We start from the raw sequence: 15,242 nt of genomic DNA on the forward strand, positions 1-15,242 counted from the left end.
AGCCCCCAAGAGTAGCCCCTAGGCAGCAGGTAGGGCTGCTTTCTTAGCATTTGTCACTGAGGCATGCTCAGTTTTAACCAAGGAATAAGCTGAAGACACTGATTACACAAGAAATGCTGCCTTGCTCTGGACTTGCCTCTTCAACAGGGAAGATCCCAGCCCCATAGGACTGCGTTGGAGGGAACATGTCAAGGATGAAAAGATGCAGAGCGCGTGTTCAGTCAAGGGTTGCTGAAAAGCAAATGGAAATTTCCTTCTATCCAGGGAACACAGCAAGAGCCAAGCACTTGCCAGGAGTTCGAAGTTCACAGGAATGAAAACCCAGCACTAGCTTCATTCGCAGGAGGCGTGGAGCCAAAAAGATACTCTCACTTCAGTGTGGTTAGGGAATTGCGGTCATGCTGGGAGGAGCACTACAGGGAGGACGGAAGCGGCGAAAGAGGACAGATGCTGGAGCCAGAGGAACCTGGAGGCTGAGCTGGGCTCCTCCCTGTCCTGAACAACCCGGCAAATTTCCAGCCTCTCTGACACCCACCTCTCAGGGCTGTTGTGGGAAGTGGATGGGAGTGGGGAGGGAGAATGGGTTCCTGTTAGCATCACACACACTGACCACTCTTTCTCCGCACACTGGGATCAGCATGGACTTTTTGTTTTTTGTGGTTGTTGGTGTTATTTGGTTTTTCCTACTTCACATCAGAACACCCTTAGACAGTGACCCTGTCTGCTTTTATGTCTACCTGGATACTTGGAGAGCAGGTATTTGAACAGATTTGGACAATCATGGACTTCCATATCTTAATTTGGATTGCCTGACAGCAGAGGCAGAGACGAGGACTCGGGTGTTAGGAATTTCTTTTGGAGCTGGTTGGTGGACTGGGAAAAGAGGTGTTGAATGAGGAAGTACAGATCCAACCTGGGTCACTGAGCTTACTCACATCATGAGCATTGGGGCACCATCCTGTTGGGGACCATATGAGGAACAATAAAGAATGACTCTCATAGTTGTCCCTAACCATTACTAGAACAACTCCCTTCCTCATCACATACCCAAGAGAAGTGAAAATAAAATAAATAAATAAAAAATATGTGGCATATCTATGTGATGGAATATTATTCAGTTATAAAATGGAATGAAGTAATGATACATTCTACAACATTGAATGGACCTTAATGACATTGTGATTGTCACTAAAGGACAAACGTTGTGTGCTTATATGATTTATCAAATTCATAGAGACTAAGAGTAGACTGGCGGTGTTGGGGGCAGCAGTGAGTGAGGAATTGTTATTTAATGGGTACAGAGTTTCAGTTCAAGGAGATAACAGGTTCTAGAGTTGGATGGCGGTGATGGTTACACTACCATGTGGACACACTCAATGGTGTTGAATTGTACACTTAAAACCAGGTAAGATGATTTTTAAAGTCAGTGGTTTTCTGTACAAATGAAAGAACTCTGGCTTAAAAAACAAGAGGAGGTGGATTAGTCACAGTGGTCACAGTGGAAGTCGTGCTGACTGGGGCTCCATGGTTAGACTTCTGCTGCCTCACCGCCAGGCTCTCCAGCTTCCTGAAGAAGCCACAATTTCCTGATCTCTTTCCAGTACCTTCCTGTTTGGGTCACATTTACCAAGCCCTTGCTGTTTCTTGCAGCCCTGAACCCTGCTTCATATACATCTAGAATAGCAAAATAGAAGTTTTTCAGGGTTTTTATACTAGAGACATTAACCTAAATCCTACGGCCAGACAAGACTATGGAAGTGACTGTTTTTAGGAAAGATTCAGCCTTTATAACAAAAGTGAGCAGTTCCAAGAAAAGGAAACTATGTAAACTGGCTCTTCCTTGGTGGGGGACTGGGGGCAACGTGGAGACAACTTCCTCTTTGTTTATCATCTAGGTGTCTGTGTTAGTCAGCTCTTGGTCTGTGACAAAGTACCTGAGAAAATCAGCTTAAAGGAGGAAAGGTTCATTTTGGCTCACAGTTTCAGAGGTTAACTTGGGTCCATTGTTTCTGGGCCTGTGGTGAGACAGAACATCAAGGTGGGAGTGTGTGGTGGAGCAAAATGGCTCACCTCCTGTGACTAGAAAGGAGGAAGAGAACTAGCAGGAGAGTGAGAGAGAGAGAGAGAGACAGACAGAGACAGAGAAGAGTTAAAGGAACAAGGGGGAGGGACAAGGCACACCCTTCAATGGCATGTCCCTAGAGACAGACTTCCTCCAACTTGGCCCCACCTCTTAGTCTCCACCACCTCCCAGTGGTGCCTCCAGCATGGGCCTTTGGGAGCCAGTTCAGATCCGATCTGCATCAGTATTAAAATGCTCTGACTGCAGGGCTGCCATGGCCGCCATTGGTTGGCAGATCTGTCTTTTCCTCAAGTACGCTGATGGTAATGACCAGGGAAGGAGCCTCCTCAGCCCCTAGCCCCACAGCAACCCTGGGCTTCACAGCAGGATCAGGGAGATTTACAAAGGGAAAGCAAGAAGGTGTGAACTAGGGTTGTTCTTTTCATCCCTCACTCACTCTCATCCCAGGAAGGAAAGTCAGCAGGGTGTGCACACAGGCTTGCTGCAGGCTCATCTGTGGAAAGAAGCCAATGGGAACAGCTGGAAGCAGCCAGGGAGTCTGAGCAGAGCATTCGGTCTATGGGGGGAGGCATGGCTGAGACCCCCCAGAGCAGCAATGCCCAGCAGGCAGGGCCCAGGCCTATCTGCAGCATCTTGAAGCCAAGCAGCAGCTAGAGAGATCATGGTGGTAGGCTGAGGGTCTTAGGCCAGACTCTCAGTCCCAGTTTTCTAAATTCACTGAAGCCTGAGGATTTTATGATCTAGAGGAAGAAAGATCAGTCCCCAAAGAATCTTTTGGGATTGAATTTTCAGGCAGCCATTGGGTAAGAGCCCAAATCCTCTTAACTCTGATTTTGAGATATAAAATAAAGTTACACCAGAGTAACTTTGACTTTTCAATCCCCAGCCTTCGGTCATGAATTGCATAAGCCAGAGGCCACGATATCTTCGTTACAGGAGCCATCGTAGTGAGCCATCTCTGTATATGATGCACGGGTGACACGCGCAGGAATTTCAGATGCTCAGCGTTCTTGAGCCCGCTCTGAGAACGAAAGCACAGACAGACTCCAACAGCAGAGGTCGGAAAGATTTTATTTGTAGAGAATTTAGGTGTAGAAAAGAGAAGAGAAAGACTGCGTATTGGGGAATGCAGGGGGAGCCGGAAACGGGTGATCCCGTGGGCCAGGGTGGGGAGTGGGTTTTTATATCCTTTTTGCATTGCCTGATGGCAGAGAGGCCTTTCAGATACAAATGGGCATTTTCTAGGGAGGAGTGTCTCCCTGACCTCCTGCAGTCTGTCCTTCATTTAGTGGAGGGATATTACCTTTGTGTGTGTGTGTGTGGTACTGGGGCTTGAACTCAGGGCCTACACCTTGTGCTACTCCATCAGCCCTTTTTTGTAACGGGTGTTTTCACAATAGGATCTCCCAGAACTATTTGCCCAGGGTGGCTTTGAGCCATGATTTTCGTGATCTCTGCCTCCTGAGTAGCTAGGACAACAGTTGTGAGCCACCACTGCCTAACTTTTTAAATCTATTTTTATTTATTTATTTATTTATTTATTTCTGCTGCACAGGGGTTTGAGCTCAGGGCCTTGCACTGGTTAGGCAGGCACTCCACCACTTGAGCCATGCCACCACCCACCCACCACCCTTTTTTGTATCAGTTATTTTTCAGTTAGGGACTTGCACTTTTGCTCAGGGGTAGCCTCAGAACTCAGTCCTCTTGCCTCAGCCAGCATAGCTGGAATCACAAGTACCCACCACCATGCCCAGCTTTTATTGATTGAGATGAGGTCTTGATAACTTTTTGCCTGGCTGGCCTCAAACTGCTGTCCTTCAGATCTTTGCTCCTGAATAGCTGGGATTACAGCCGTGAGCCACCTTACCCAGCCAGGCTCTACCTCTTAAAGATTCCACCACCTCCCACTGGCACTACAAGATGGAGAGGAAGCCTTCAATACATGGCCTTTTGGGGACATTTATGACTCAAAGTGTAATGGTCACAGAGACACAAGTGAGATCATCAGTGGACGTTTCAGAGAGGCAAGGTCCAGCCTTACTGGACCTCACTGGCTTGGAAAAATCTCACCATTGCAGTTGATCCCAAATAAAATGAGTCCATTTTATGGATTCACTAGGGAGTGAGTTTTCTGTCACTGGAGGTGACCAAACCCAGGCTGGATGAGGTGACTAGCTGATTTCTTATAGTTTCCACAAGTTGGGTTAGGAGAGGGGAGAAATTGAAATACAGACTATACTCCAAATCCACCACCGTTCCACACCTGCAGATTCAACTCATCATGGAACAAAAATATTTGAAAAGTGATGTCTGTGATGAACGTGTACAGAGTTTTTTCTCGTCTTTATTTCCTAAACAATGCAGTATAACAACTATTTCCATAGCATTTACATTGTGTGAGGCTTTATAAGTGATCTAGAGGTGATGTAACATTGGAGGATTTTGTAGTTTATACACAAATACTGTATTGTCTTAATAAAAGACTCCAGCATTCATGGATTTTGGTATCCACAGAGGTGGGGGGTGGGGTTTGAGTAACCAATCCCCATGACACAGAGGGGCAGCTGTTACTGTTTTCCATTGTTATTCCTCAGATTATGTACCTGGAAAAAGGGTTGTTTGTTAATTTGTTTGTTTTGCAGTGCTGGGGAAAAACCCAGGGTCTCATCCATGCTACGCTCTACCACTGAGCTGTATCCCCAACCCTTGGAAAGAATTTCTTTTTTAAAAAAGGATGATACACATACCACCTCCTCCATTACCACCACCACCATCACCACAACTAGCAAAGTCTGCTTCATTCAATCTAGAGAAGACTCAGGGGTATATTTTGAGAGAAGCTTGGAGTCCTAGAGATGTGCCCCAGGGTGAGGGCTACTTGCTTACATGATAGGGAATGGGTAAAGAGTTTAAGCTCCATCTCATTTCCAAAAGGAGTTCTAAGGACTGATAAAGTCTCAGAGAAACAGGCCAGAAGTAGGTGGTTATGTCTTGACAGTGACTCCATCTTGAATAGAGACATTAAAACAGTCGCACTCAAGCCCATTAACATCATGAAACATTGCCAGGCTCAGGAAGCAGTAATACAAGTCATTTCTCACTTTGCAGAAATAATGGACAGTGGCTTAACACCCCATGGACCCTACTGCTGCTGGGGCACTGGCCTTGTCCTATAGCTGCTCATCTGTCCCATCCCCACCCCTTGAGCGTTCCCTAGTCCCCACTGGCTCCAGCACTTAGCTTCCAGGCTGTGGACATGGATTGGGAATTGTGGGGAACAGAGGCACAGCAGCTGGAAGCAGGCGTGGGTACCCTGGTCTCACTGCAGCTTTAATAAACACAGGAATCAGACTGTCTTCTGGCATGGCAGAGAGACTGGCATTCCTATTTATTTATTTTTTGGGGGGGCATAGTGGGGTTTGAACTCAGGCCTACACCTTGAGCCACTCTACCAGCCCTTTTTTGTGAAGGGTTTTTTGGAGATAGGGTCTCGTGAACTATTTGCCCGGGCTGGCTTTGAACCATAATACTCTTGATCTCTGCTTCCTGAGTAGCTAGGATCACAGGTGTGAGCCATGGTGCCCTGCTTATTTAAAATTTTTATTTTGCTTTTGGTTGACACGTAATAATTATACATGTTTTATGAGGCACTGTGTGATGCTTTGATACACACATACTTGTGTAACAATCAAATCAAGGCATTTAGGCGATGGATCCATCACCTCATACATTTTCTTTTCTTTCTTTTTTTTGGTGGGACTGGGGTTTAAACTCAGAGCTTTACTCTTGCAAAGCAGGTGCTCTGACTCTTGAGCCACATTTTGCTCTAGTTATGTTGGAGATGGGTCTTGAGAACTATTTGCCTGGGCTGGCCTTGAACCATGATTCACCTAATCTCAGCCTCATAAGTAGCTAAGATTACAGGCATGAGCCACTAGTCCCTGGCCATTTATCATTTCTTAGTGGAGAGAACATTCAAAATCTCTTCTAGCTATTTTGAAATATTCAATGCAGTATTATTAACCATCCTGTGCAATAGGACACACAAGCCTATTTCTCCTGTCACTTTGTCCCCACTGACCAAACTCCTTATCTCCACCTCCCTACTCACCTCGACAGCTTCTGGTGACCACTATTCTCTCTACTTCTATGGATGAACCTGAACATTGTGCATTCTAGCAAGCTCCCAGGTGATATCTGATACCTACACCTGCTTCCATTGTCCCTGACCTGGGGACCACACTTTGAACAAGGGTACAGGGGTGAGGGATCCAGGGAGCAGATTCTAGAGTACACATGCCTACGTCTGAATTCTAGCTTGACCTCATAACAGCTGTGTGACCTTGGCAAGATGTTTAACTTCAGGGAGCCTCAGTTTCTACATGTGAGAAAAGGGATGGTGCTTGTGTCCTAGAATCGTGAGCAGTGCACACGGTCAGTGTGGAAGTGCTTAGCACAGGGCGTGTCACACAGTAGGATGGAATAGCAATATTAAGCAGATTGATGGAAATGGTTGCTGGTGAGCCAGAGCTGGGAGGAGAAGCAGAGAGGAATTTCTGGACCAGGGACTCAGCAGCGCTCTGGGCATGGCTACCTCTGCTACCACCCTTTTTTGCCACCACCCCACGAGTTAGTCCACGTGGAAACTCCTGCCGTTTTATGTGCTGCACTTTTTACAGGGCTCATTCAGATGGCACTGGTATAAAGACGGAAGCTCGTTGCTGGTGGGAACCATGTAAGAGGTTTCTAGAATTTGGTGTCTCTGCACCTGCTCGGCAGCTGGCCTTGATGTGGTTTAGATCAGCCATCTCTAAATTGCTATCCTGTTGCTTCAGTCCAAGGATTGAGAAGCCAGTCGAGCCTGATGCAGACAGAGCGTTCTTTTCTTCCCCAGGTGAGACTTCATTGACCACCCGCGAGACCCGGCAGGAGCGCTGATGATCTCGACCCCGTTAGCCGCTATGACTGACCATTTGCTGGGCACTTGCAGCTTGTGTCAAGGATGCTGGACTTCTGCCCCACCCTCAAACAGGCCTACTGGCCTGTCGGCACACCTCTTACATGTTAAAGATTCTGATAATCATCTGACTTACCCTTTATTTGTAACTATCAAAGCCTTGTTAGGAATATTGCAAAAACAAAGGAACTTCTTTGATAAGTGACCAAAATCCACAATAGTAAGATGGCATTGGTGATATCTGAAGTCTCTTCAGAACAGTCTTACTCTATCAGAAGGAAAAAAGGATGGGTCAGATTCTTGTCTGTTATATCATGAGCCTTCATAACAGAGCTAAGTGTCAGCACTTATTCGTGAAACTAGATCCAGGTCAGGACCTCAGTCTCTCCAATTTTGTGTTGGTAAGGGTGAACTCTAGGACTGCATGCAACAAGAGGTCTTTAACAATAAAAATGGAAGAAGAGGAAATGTTTTCATCTATTCCTGCTGCTATAACACAAATAGACTGAGTAATTTATAAACAACAGAAATTTATTTCTAACAATTGGTTGGGAAGTCCAAGAGCAAGGTGTCAGCCGACTGCACGTCTGGTGAGGACTTGCTCCCTGCTCCAAAGAAGGCTCCGTGTTGCTATCTTCACCTGTTGGCAGGAGTGACTGCTGTGTCCTCACATGGTGGCAAGGCAAAAAGGGGCCAAACTCCTTTTAATCCTCTTATAAGGTCACTAACCCTATCCATGAAGGTAGAGCTCTCCTGGGCTAAATACCTACTAACAGCCTTGCCTCTAAACACGGTTGCTTACATGTTAAACCTCAACATGGATTTGGTTTTTTTCTTTTTTTCCCCTTTATTGTTATGCTGGGTGAGGGTACACTGTGGCATTTACAGAGGTTCTTACAAAGGTGATCTTCCTGCCTCCACTTCCGGAGGGGATTACAGGTGTGCACCACTGGCTCTTTAAGGTTCTCTGTGTTGTCCCAGCACATGAGGTCTCATACTAAGGATCCCTTTCTGGGCCAAGATGGCTGCTGAAGAGGGTTGAAGAATGAGTAGGAATTGAGGAGAGGGAGCAAAGAAATGGCACATTAGTTGGAGGTCCATATGGGGACAAGAGGGGGATTTTACAAGCTAAGACAGAGGCAAGTGAAGTGATCTAATTCAGAGAAAAACTGCTGATGATCCAGAAGGCAGGACATCTTAAGAGTTCAAGTTATTCTTAAATGGTGTGAGGAAGATGCATGGCACCCATGGTCTCAGAGAGGAGAGGAGCACTTTCCACTGTCACCAGAAGAGCATGGTACAGAGGGGACTGAGGGAAGATGAGGCCTTTCCTGAGGGAGGGCTTCTATTCTACTGAAGTTGTCTTCCTCCCTCCCTCCTCCTTTCTCCCTCCCTTCCTTCCTCTCTTCCTTCCTTCCTTTCTCATCCTTTGTCCCTTCCTTCTTCCTTCCTCCCTCCCTTCCTTCCTCTTCCTTCTTCCTTTTGTACTTCTCACTTCCTCTCTCACCCTCTTTCCTCCTTCCCTCTCTCCTCCCCTCTCTTCTTTCCTTCCTTCTTCCTTCCCTTCTTCTTTCCTTCCCTTTCTTACCTTCTTCCCCCCACTTTTTCTCTCCCCCACAGCATCTATTGAGTGACTACTGCATGCCATGGCACTGCTCTAGGAACTGAGGTTACAGCAGTGACTAAAGCAGACAAAAACATTGATCTTCATGGAGCATACAGCCTACTGGGTGGACAGAGTCAACGAAGAGGAAGAATAAAATTCATTGATGTTGGAAGGTGACAGAGAAAACAAAAGCAGTCAAGAAAGTAGGACACTTGGGTGAGATGGAAGGAAGAGAACAAGAGGAGGGGGCTGGGAACGGTGGTGCCTGTCTCTAATCTCAGCACTCGGGAAGCAGTCAAGTTCAAGGCCAATCTGGGCTACATAGCAAGACCCTCAATGATCTAAAAAGGAAGGAGGGGTTGTGGAAAAGTGGGGGTAACCCGATTGGAGTGTTCCACAATTAGCACGGTGGGAGAATGAGGGTCACAGAGCTGGAGGGAAGGGAGATGGTGTCCAAGTGTGGGACTGGGATGTGGTTCAAGTGGTAAAGCGCTTGCCTAGCAAGCACGATGCCCTGAGTTCAATTCCAGGTACCACCAAAAAAAAGGTACAAAACATCAGACGTGCTGTGTGGGTGGATGGTAGACTTGGAGCGCAGGAAACTTCTCTGGAGATAAGGAAGTCAAGTAACCAAGAAGCCAGAGTATTGAGGTGAGGTCACAAGAATGTTGACAGCTTGTGGGGTGGAGCGGAGACTGTGCCAGGAGCCAAAGGTCACAATGAGCCTGGAGGCTGGTCAGGAGGTGGGTGGATGCAATGGGGGAGGTACAGAGTGGCTTAGCTGGTTGGAGCTAGAGCTTTAGAAGTAGCTTCCATTGGGCAGCACAATGGGGCGCAATGGAAGCCCTGCCCAGTCCCACCTCCTGGCTCCAAGGCACTAGCAGCAGAAGGCATCATCTCAGTGGAAGCTTGGTTTCCAGTAGGGCTAGGAGGTGGGAGGAAATTACTGGAAAAGGATGAGAGAGCAGTAGAGTAGGAGATTCAGAGAGCCCAGAGGGAGGGGTGGGATTGGACCAATGTCTGGGTGATAACAGATTAAGGATTAACAGGCATGTCTTCTGATGAACAAGGATGTGGGAATGGTGGTCTCAATGATCGCTCTCTCTCTCTCGCTCTCTCTCTCTCATTTTATTTTATTTTTGGTGTTTGAACTCAGGGCCTCGAGTTTGCTAGGCAGGCGCTCTACCACTTGAGCCAGGCCCCCAGCCTTTTTTGCCTTACTTATTTTCTAGATAGAGTCTGGCATTTTTGCTCAGGGCCAGCCTTGGACCATGATTCTCCTTCCTATGCCTCCCATAGCTAGAATGACAGGCATGTGCCACCTCACCCAGATGACTGGCTGAGATGGGACCTGCTGACTTTGCTTGGGCTGCCTGGAGCTGTGGTCCTCTCCATCTCTGCCTCCCAAATAGCTGGGATTACAGACATGAGCCACAACACCTGACCCTCAGTGATAGAAATCACTGAGGAAAAATAGTCCAGACTGTGCTGTGTGTTTTGCCTTTGATCCAAGACATTCTGTATGAAAAATTTCACATATAGAAAATTAGAAAGAATTATACAGTGGACATTAATATACCCACCAACTGGATTCTAACATTAACATTTGCTCTCTTTGCTTAATCACATATCTGTACATCTTTCTCTCTCCATCCATCCATCTACCCCTCCACCTAACCATCCCTCTACCCACCCATCCATTCCTCTACCCCTCTAACCACTCATCCATCCTCCCTTCCTTCCTCCCTCCTTTCCTCCCTTCATCTTTTTTTTTAAATCATTTCAAAGAAAGTTGTAGATGTCAGTATATTTTATCCCTAAACACTTCAGGATACATATAATTAACTGGAGTTTAATATCTATTTATCTTTTTTGGTGTGGTGCTGGGGATCAAACCCAGGGCCTCATACATGCTAGGCAAGTGCTCCCTATCACTGAGTCACACCCTTAGCACCATCTGTTTATCATCTTTCAAGTAAAAAATTACTGCAGGAAGCACACAGATCTTATTTCTTATTTATACATTAAGTGAGTTTTGACAAATGACTGTACGTGTGTAGCTCAAACCTCTATCAAGATATAAAACACTATCATCCCAGAAAGTCCCCTTGTGCTGCTTACCATTCATTCTGATTTTTTTCAACACAAATGAGTTCTGCTTCTTTTAGGACTTCACCCAAATTGAATCATGTTGTGAGTACTCTCTGTGTCTAGCTTCTCTCACTCTTTGTAACATGAGATTCATTCATGTTGCTGTGTAGTTAAGTCCTTTTTTATTGCTGAGCAATATTTCATTATATGATTATATCAGAAGACTTATTTATTTGTCTGTAGATAGTCACAGTTTCTAGTTTCTAGTGGTTATGAATAAAGCAGGTATGAACATTCTTTTGTGAGTCTTTTTGTGGACATACGTTTGTATTTTTCCTAGATGAATACCTAAACATGAAATTACTCATTTTAATTATGTAAGAAGCTACCAGATCTTTACCCAGGTGTTGTACCATTCTTACCAGCAGTGTGTGAGCATTCCTGTTGCTCCACAGCCCTGACGACATCTCATGTTGTCAATTGTTCATTTCATCTATTCTGGTGGGCGTATGTTGATGTCTCATTGCAGTTTTATTTTACATTCCCTGATGAATAATGGTGTTGAGCACTTTTTCATTTGCTTCTTGTCCATCTGTGTATCTCACTTTGTGAAATTTCTATTCAAATATTTTGCCTATTTTAAAAATGGAGTTATTTTATTTTTTTTGTTGAGTTATAGTTCTTTATGTATTATGCATACAAGTTACCCTGTTTTGCAAAGGTTTTCTTTCAGACTGAAGTTTGTCTAACTTTTTCTTCTTTTTGGAGGGGATAGTGAAAGAGATAATAAAGTTTATTAAGAAAGGAATAGACAGGGGTTGGTGGCTGTAATTCTGTCTACTCAGGAGGCAGAGATCAGGAGGATGGAAGTTCAAAACCAGCCAGAGGCAAGTAGTTTGCAGGATTCTATCTCAAAAAAACCCATCACAAAAAAGTGCTAGTGGAGTGGCTCAAGGTGTAGGCCCTGAATTCAAGACCCAGAACCTAAATTAATTAATTAATTAATAAAAAGGAATAGATTGAAAGTGGGTCCTATCTAGAGAGAGAAAAAGAGCAATTATTTTTAACCCTAGCACTAGTTTTTATTGAGGTGGAAAGGCTTAGAGTTTTAAGTCCCTCCCCAGGTTACAAGGCTAGGGTACGTCTACAGATTGCAATGCACCAACTATTACTGGGTCCACTTAACCCCTAGGATACAGTTAAAAGGCTGGGTCTTTGTTTTGTTAAGTAGAGATCTTTTGTTTCAGGAACTGATATCAACCCACCTTAAGGTAGATGACTCAAAAACACTTTGAGGGCTGGAGTCATGGCTCAAGTGGTAGAGCACCTGCCTGGTATAGCATAAGGCCCTGAGTTTAAACCCTTGTACTGCGAAAAGAAAATGTGCAGGGATAGATTTTTTGCAGGGCAGAGGTGGCTCATCCCTGTTATTTTAGCTACTTGGGAAGCTGAGATTTGGAGGATTGCATGGTTCAAGGCCAACCCAGGCAAATAGTTCATGAGGTCCTACCTCCAAAATAACCAAAACAAAAGGGATGGGAGGTGTGACTCAAGTGATACAGTGCCTGCTTTGTAAGCATGAAACCCACCCTGAGTTCAAACCCCAGTCCCAACCCTTCCCCCCCAAAAAACTCATCCCATAACCTTGGTGGTCTATTTTAATCTTAACAGAGACTGTTTTTCTCTTGACCATCTTGAAGAAGTCTCCATTATACATTTTCTTAGCATATCCCCATCACTCTTGGCTAACTGCTACCTAATATTCCCCACTCAAGGACTAAGAAACCCTGAAATCTTTTAGGGAGTGGGAAGTGCCCAGAGAAGGTGATGGTGTAAGTTGACCATCAGTCAGGCGCTAAATAAATTAACTTAGGCAGGAACTAAGTTGCTCATATACACACTTTATTGCAGGGAGTTACGACCTAACACCCGACAGCGCCTCAGCCTTCCCCAAGCTGTGCTCACCTTTTGACGTGATCTTAGTCTGCTAGCGGCTGGCTCCAAAGCGGTCCTGGATAGTTCTCAGTCTCCATAAGGATGCCCAGGGAAACTAACGGACCTGTGCTGAGAGTCTGGGTCCACCTTGTGCAGGTTTGCTCTGGACCAACTTGTCAATTGGGAGGAAGTGGCGATGGTCTCGTGGGGAGTGGAGTTTAAGTATTTGTAGAGGAGTGGTTTATCAGAGCCAGCTTAGGGTTGTTTCATTTGCATATCAGCACCAGTTTAGGGTTAGCTGATCTGCATATCAGGCACCAAATGGTATGTGTTTACATCATAGTGCTTCTAAGTGCACACAATATTATTTTCATATAGGTTTTACAGTGTGTTATATTTTTATATAATTTTCAGTATGCTTAGTGCAAATCAAACATAATACTCATAACAGGAAGTCAGAGGCTATTTTCTGCTGGTATGGGGCATAGGCCTAGGTCAAAATCTCTTGTCCTTGTTGTCTATTGATGGGGACATCAGGTCATAGATAGTTTAGGGGAGCCCACTAGGGGGAGTATATCCTTTGGAGATTGTAACCAGCTGTAGCTGTGTTTAGGGGGAAGAGCCATGCTTAGATATAGGTGATCTGAGTCAAGGTATAAAGTGATCTAAAGTCAAAACGTATTAGATCTGAGATCAGACGGAGTCATGGCACCAAAATGTTACCAGAAAAGTCAGCACAGCTATCTATCTCAGTCTTTGCAACCAGTGAGAGAAGAATTCAGGCAAGACGTGGAAATGTAGTGAAAATGATAGCAAAGTTTATTAGGAAGGAAGATGCTTTCAACAGACTGAAAGTGTGTCGTCTGTAGAGAGAGAACAAGGACAACACATGTGTAGTTTTCATGGTGTCTTTGATGCACAGAAAATCTCTTATTTAGATGAAGTCTAATTTATCAACATTTTTTCCTTTATATACACATTTATTTCATAATGAAAATTAAAATAACATCAGAAATTCCTTTTATGGCAACCCAAATATTTGAAAATGAGAAAATATAGTTACTTACCCTAATTATTATACTCTAACCAGACTACCCTACGTTCTCTTCACATCCCTTCAGGTTATATTTCATTTCATAGACTGGGGGCTTCTAAAACAAAGATTTGAGACCTATCAGTGCTTCTTTGGGTCAAGTCAAAATGTAGAACGAAAGTATTATAAAGCATTCCTATACAAATTACACAGAACCCTTTAAGTTAATGATAGAGGTAGGAAGATCACAAAAAAGTGAAAGTAAAAGACACAAGAGAGTCACAAGGTCACATAATATACATCGGTTTTCCAAAATTAGTGACATGGTTTTCAACACGCCACATTAGATTACCCACAGGAAAACAGTATAAGATTTTTGCCTAAATTCAAGTTCCCAAGTCCCACCAAAAACAAAGAAGAAGAAAAAAAGTAAGCCTAAACTGATTACATGCTCTGTCATAATCACTCCCTACTCTAGCATCCTCAGAAGGATGCCAGCCTCAGTACACACAGGGACTGCGTGCATCCAGACAGCGCACTGGATGGTTTACTCTGAACTCTAACGGCATCTCAGCTTTTCTCTTCCAAGCCAGGAGTATCTATCGCCTATGAGAGCCCTTGACTTGGCCATGCATTCTCTCCTTGAGGGTAACAAGGTCTGGACCCCTCTCTGCCTGTAGGGAGTGTCACCTCTGGTCTCCTGTAGGACCCTTTCGCCTCTGTTGGGCATTTGGGCTGGACCTTCTAGTAGAGGGGAAGGGAACCTAGAAGGAGGGTCGGGGGTCAAGTTATAAAGGTCCCTTATCAAGGTTTCTGGATGAGAACTCGCTGACTCTCTTGGGGAAGTTTCTTTGTAGGCCATCTGAAAAGACTCCAGGGTCAAGATTGGATTAAAGGTTTTCAATGGCTCCATTGGTGGTGTGCTGAAGCAAAATTACTCCAGAGTAGGCCAGAAAAAAAGAAAAAATTACAGTCTGGAAAGAACCTAAAACTCCATACTACAACAAGTGGTGGTGAAATAAGGTAACCTAAAAATTTAGGCCTGGTTTCCTTTTAAACTACCTAATTTATCAATCTTAAAAAATAGTTAGTTTCTGTGGTCGATCTTAAAATACCTTTGCTTACCTGAAGCCCCAAAAATATTCTCCTCTAGAAAATTTATGCTTTAAAAGACAAGAAAATGTACAGTTTTAGCTTTTAGTTGGTCTCTATGATGCGTTTAAAATCAATGTTTATGAAAGGTGTGAAGGAAGAGGGGCTGACATTTATTTTTTTCACTTGTTCTGACACTGATGGTTGAATAGGCTTCCCTTTTCTTCTTGGATGGCTCCGGTGACTTTAAAAAAATCAAATGATTACTGGAGTGTGGGTCTATTTCTGGGTTTTCTAGTCTGTCCCATCAATCTGCTTATCCTTATGCAAGTGCTAAAAGGTCTTGGCTCCTTTGGTTTTATAATAAGTCACAAAGTCAGGTAGGGCAAATCCTCCAGTTCTGTTCTTTTATTTCAAGATTCTTTGGATAACCCCAGTCCTCTGC

The 15,242-nt window shown here is 44.6% G+C and overlaps 1 long non-coding RNA gene across 7 annotated transcripts in view; it reads left to right on the forward strand.

Annotated features, from left to right (window-relative positions):
- Positions 1 to 15,242, forward strand: part of LOC109676018 (uncharacterized) — a 183,709-nt gene that overhangs the window by 165,272 nt on the left and 3,195 nt on the right. Inside the window, exon 6 of one of the 7 annotated variants that reach the window (XR_012438491.1) lies at positions 6,978 to 9,307. The exons of the other annotated variants lie outside the window; for them this stretch is intronic. This is a non-coding gene — a long non-coding RNA (uncharacterized lncRNA). Of the gene's footprint in view, positions 1 to 6,977; positions 9,308 to 15,242 lie in introns of those variants that run through there. 7 annotated transcript variants of the gene reach the window in all.

This window comes from Castor canadensis, chromosome 11 (assembly GCF_047511655.1).
Source record: "Castor canadensis chromosome 11, mCasCan1.hap1v2, whole genome shotgun sequence".
Lineage (NCBI taxonomy): Eukaryota > Metazoa > Chordata > Mammalia > Rodentia > Castoridae > Castor > Castor canadensis.